The sequence below is a fragment of the Cryptotermes secundus genome, unplaced genomic scaffold (genome assembly GCF_002891405.2).
Source record: "Cryptotermes secundus unplaced genomic scaffold, Csec_1.0 scaffold319, whole genome shotgun sequence".
Classification (NCBI taxonomy): domain Eukaryota; kingdom Metazoa; phylum Arthropoda; class Insecta; order Blattodea; family Kalotermitidae; genus Cryptotermes; species Cryptotermes secundus.
This window is the reverse complement of record NW_019724587.1, coordinates 614,279-620,278: the sequence shown is the minus strand read 5'-3', so window position 1 is coordinate 620,278 and position 6,000 is coordinate 614,279.

The window sequence follows — 6,000 nt, the reverse complement described above, 5'->3', positions numbered from 1 at the left end:
CGACAGATTAATGCGATTAGGGTTATAAAGTGTGAAACCCCGCAACTGTGTGATAATTAATTGTAGCCGTTATTTGTAGATTGTTAAATAAACCAATTAACCATCTCTACGGCGTCTTCAGTAACGGAAACACGTTACAATATTCTTATGTTGCCCATATTCGTATGCAGCCCTCTTAGTCAATCAGAATTAAATTATTAACTTTCAGCTGTTTTGGGCTACTTGAATATATTTTTGGCGTTTTATTATTGGCAACTGCTTGGTTCTGGAACGGGGTCCACTCAGCCTCATGAGGATAACTGAGGAGTCGTTTCAAGGAAAAAGTGGCTCCGGTCTAGAAAACCCGAGATTAACGACCGTGGGGATTCGTTGCGTTGACCACGACACACCCTCTATCCGTTGAAGATGGCACTAACTTCGCCGACAAGCGGCAGTCGCTGGGTCAGTATAGTTCGTTTGCGAACTACAGGCCACGGAGTTTGTTTTATTTCTTTGTAAGTGCTTGAGTTTATTCGGAAAATTATTCAAAATCTATGAAGTATTTTGTGAGCTATACAACTACATTAATATTAGCATTAAGAAAGTCAAATATTAAGACAATAATGGTTTCCAAAGTAGGTTCGTGTCACGATTTGTCTTATGACCTATAGGAAAACACAAACACGATGCGATCATATAGAAAGTAAAAATCAAAATATTTCAATAGTGGTCTCTTACAATTCCCATTTAATTTAATTCTTCATTCGTACAGTTCACACGTGAGTTCCTTTCGATGTGTCTCAAATCCGGAAATTCCTCTAGCATAATGATTGCATTAACTTCGCAAGACCCATGAGCGCAGGATGCACTCGATTTGTACTGAGAAACCGTCGGGTAGGAGGAATTATATCACTGGGCAGTAAAAAGGTAAAGTTAAAGTTGTCCCTTTGCTTAGCTAATTAAGGACTATGCCATGAAGGCGTATGGGGGAGTGGATGTATAGATCCACATTTTTCTTGACCTCGGCACTAGCTGGAGGTGAGTGGTCAGCTTCACGCCCCTGCCGCTTTACCCCCGGGGAAAAGAGCCTCCGGTAACCACTGGATAGGAGGTTGTGTGGGCCCCAGAACCAGGCAGGACGATATGGCAAAGAGAGAACTCTTGACTCTACCGGGACTCGAACTCCGACCTGCCGGTGATCCAGCCCGTAGGCAGTTACTATACCGACTGCGCCACCCCAGGGGCAGTAAAGCTGAAGTTAATTAAAATCCAATCTATGGAGCAGAACTGAATGCTATATTGATAAAATGGATAATGTGAATCAGACAGGAGATGAAAGAACTGAGCGCAGAGGGCGGTGAATTGGGAGGGGATAGATGGGAAATGTTAAAAGAAGGGGTGAAGGATGGAAGTAATCTGTGTGAACACGCCAGACGTTTCGAACACCATACGCCATACCACAGCTTTCCCGGGGACTTAAGCCCCCCTCTACAACTGCACTTGATCTTTTACTACCTACATACCACCCTCACCATCAACTTCAACCCCTCATTTCCCGGGGACTTACCCTCCCCACTAGTTTTGTCATCGGGCCTCATCTCCTCTGTCTCCGAACCAGTGGCGGCACTAAACTGACGGCTCGGGATCTTAGTAAATGACAATAGATAGTTCTGCAAGTGATGAAGAACTTCTGAACTCACACGGTACTCTCCATATGTATTCGACTTAGTTGAATTCAGTTCAAATTAAAGGACTTGCTTTAGTTCAGAGTGTTTCCTTACATGTATAAGGATATGGAGGCGATATGTTCCTCCGAGAAGTCGATTTATTTTTAACGGACTATACAGTCTTGTCTCCCAGAAGATACAATTTTTAATCATGTTTTGTCTGTTTGTGTCATCTAAGTACTAATGGATAATCAATAATATTGTCATGTATTTATGTTCGTAACCACTTGTGACACCAGTTGTCACGTGTTTATGGCTCCGTGACTAATAACAACGGGTTCTGGGTTGGATGATCAGATTTACTGACAGCTTCTTTTACAATCTCTCTCAATCACAACCAATTAAAACAGCTCACAGTATCTCTTCAGCCGAACCCTTCTTCCTTGATCGCCGATGACTCGCTCCATTCTCGTTCTACGAGAATGCTAATATACAAGCCCACACAATGCGATAACAATTGTTACATAGACGACATTTATGCGACACATGTAAGACATAACCTGAGGATATTAGACTTCTGAAATCTGTCAGGTGAAAATGGGGTAAGCAGAATTTATTATGTAACTGTGAAAAAAAAGTTTCAAATCCGTAACTACGTCGTGAAAGTAAAAACTGGAGACGCGTAGAAAAATAAAATTACGAAGCCAATGAAGAAATATAAAAACAAATAACTTAAAATATGGATGGGAAAATTACACTCACTTAAGTAATGTTAAACACACCTTGGTTTCTCCGTATCTTGAACATTTGACCAAGGCTCAAGAAAGTCAAAGGGTTTTCGTCGAAATTCTTTATATTTTCAACAATATATCTTAGAATGTAATGTACGCATGAAATCTAACCTATATTAAAGAACCGAAAAAGCCACATGCACAATTTTATAGAGCTTCTACGAATATAATATACTAACACGAAACTCGATGAAATTTTAACCGGAAGTCATGCGGCTTTGTATAGCATTATTGCACCTGCAGCATCAAATCTATCGAGGAAATAAATTTTGTAGAACAGCAACTCTTTTGGGCTGTAAACATAAATTGGTTAAAAAATACAGTCACGATTTAGGGGTTGTGACTATAGACGGGACTTGGATTGGATGATTAGATTGAGTAACACCTTAACACTCAACTCGTGACTACAGCCAATCCAGCGCTCTCTCTGGTCTACGACACACTTTACAGTTCACCGTTACACACACACACTAATATTCTTAGACTTCCCTAGTCGTATCCTGGCAACGAATTAATAACAGTCTCACTGTATTTTCAAATCAAACATAAAATCTTTTCACGGCCTAACTTCTTTCTTGCCATCTCCAGAGTCTATCTCAATTCTCGTTAAATTCCTCTGCTCCCAAGCTCATATCCTGGCAGGCTGGCGTTTCGGAGCTCGGCTGCCTTAAACGTCAGAGTCAGAATTACTTTACGACTGGCAGTTAAGCGCCAATCAGTTCGGCCTGCTGCCAAGCCACTTGAGACTCAAGATCAGTGTTCTTTTTTTCAACTGAACACTTGCGGTTATAGTCCTTATGTAACACCCCCTACAACTGCTGCTGGTACTCGTCAGGGCAGTTATTCTCGGGTCCAAATCCCGCAGGACCCATTATCATATTTTACTATCTCGGATTCGAGGTTCCCTCAACCTGGAGGGCTAGATCCCCGTATTTATATAGCCCAGGAGTATACGCCCAGGCATTGAGTCCGTTCATTCGTCGCCTCTTACGACTCCCAGGGCTACGGTGCAGGTATTCGAACCCGCCTCTTCCTAAACGATCATCTTTAACCATTTTATAATCCTTCGGCACGGACCACACAGAAAACGCAGCACTTCTATTGCTGCATGAATTCGTCTTCACGGGAACGCGTTTATAGAGACGTTACCTTGTAATGTACCTTTCCTCTGGCTACGCGATTCCGGCTTTCGGGCGTCATGTCATAATACTTAGCCTAGTTATTTACAGAGTTCCGAAAAGAGAGTTGCATATGTGCTTAAGTACTAAATTTGACAGCACTCAGCGTTAGTGTTATCCATAGGTAGGCTAGGAACCTTAGCCGGTAAAGGTGAAGAGAGTGATACCGACGTAAGCACAGTAGCTTTAACTGCCGTTAACTTTTGCCATATTCTATTCTGCTCGCAAATACCAACGACTTCGTTCGCTGCTAACATTAATAACGGTAGAATGTCAGGCGTTAGCCTTTTATAAAAAAGAACGCTAAGGGGTAGTTCGAAAGTCACATGCCATTTTCTCTTCCATAGCCATTTCAAATTGTTTGCCATCTAAAACAACGTATTCAGTAAATCAATCACACCTTCAGATTTTTAAAATATAAAAAAACAGAACAAGAAACTATTATTACTATTTTTTTCCTTAGTGGGGTGAGACTGAGTCCACTTTGTGCTACGGCCAATTCTGGCCTATTGTACCAGCCCCAGATGATAGGTGAGGGTGATTGTGGAGCATTTGGTGTAATGAAGATTGGCAGGGGAAACCGAAGTACTCGGAGAAAACCTGCCCCAACGCCACTTTGTCTACCACAAATCCCACTTGACCAGACCCGGGATCGAACCCGGGCCGCCGCGGTGGGAAGCCAGCGACTAGCTGCTTGAGTTATGGCACGGGATCGAACAAGAAACTACTATGGGCATCGAATTAAGCAACATCCATTAGACTGGAGAGCGTCGCATTGAGTCAGCAGTGACAGATACCGAAGTAGAGCATGTAATTATCCCTCCAGCCATACGGAATTTGCTCTAAATTTCACATTTTGTTTCGTTTCGCCGATCGCTTCCTCTCATCATTCCCCGCTTCTACGTTCTTCAAATGACCTTGACATCCTGTCCGACAGATGCCCAATCATCGACTGCTGTTTTCCGTTTCTTTATTAATGAGCTGTCCATTATTCGGCCTTCGATGAGCTCAGCAACTGAACATGACAGACAGTAATTGTACCAATATTACGCCGGACATTATCTGTAGTATTCGATATGCACGGAGTTTGGAGACTTGACTCTGCTCCGTCATTCAGTTGACTGGTTTTCACTACGCTCAAGGATGTTTTCCGTTATTCGCCGACTTTCCTTCCATGAGCACAACGGCAAACGTGGGTGGGATCGCCGGTCTGTGTGTGGGCTTCCACTTAAACTTAGGAATCAGGTGACCTACTTTCATGTAACCTGATATGAACGTCATGTTATTGGAAGCAGATCCGACACCTTACATGGCGCTTGCGCACACCTGTAAGATGGGAGCCATGGGAGCGACACTAGTGCCATTTACATTACAGTCCTGAAAACAAGTATGGCAATATATCTTCGATATACGTTATTTGTTACGCAATTTTTTTGTGGAAAATAAAATTATATCATGGAAACAGCACAAAAATTTCCTTCAGTTTTAGGTTTAATGGTGGTAACCAATATGATAGAGGAGTCGGTGTATAAGTCGGCTATGGGCTGGCCTGCCGAGGGGTTGTAGTTAGAATCCTGCTAGAGGCGAGAGTTTAGACTTCTCCACGCCGTGGAGACCGATTCTGGGGGCCACCCAGCCACCTATCCGATGGGTACTGTGGATTCTGCCTCCAGGGTTAAATCAGCCGGACCGAGGAGCTGACCATTAATTTCCAACTAGTGCCGAGGTCAAGAATACGTAATCTATACATCCACTGCCCCATACGTCTTCATGGCGTAGTGCTTAGTTAAGCAAGGGAAAGACTTTTATATTTAATTAATGAATAACGCAGCTAGGCACCTGAACTTCGGTCAAATGCAGACAGTAAAAGCACCTGTACCTAACGTATGCAATATCTCTAGTACAGCAATAAATAAAAACAGAGAAAAACTGCGAAGTTTTTAGGATATATGCGAGAAAAATTAAAGTACAGAGAATCTGCATGCATTTAAGCAGGACTGATAGTTCCTCCACAAAAAAATAATAATAATAATAATAATAATAATAATAATAATAATAATAACCAATAGAAACAACAATAGTGTTAATGTAGCTCGTGGAACAGAAAACACTGCAATATGAATGTATGCTATTTTCAAGGATTGCATCATGTTGCGCATATACAATGAACATATATAATTTTTATCGTCAACGCATCAATAATTTATTTATATAGCACGCACTACATGTTTCGACCTCAAATCTTCGGGTGCTGCAAGTTTCTCACATACACAGTACAATAATATTATGTGAGAAACTTCCAGCACTTGAAGATGGCGCATTTTAGGTCGAAACATGTAGTGCGTGCTTTGTATGAATGTATGTTCTATGGGACTACATTAGAAA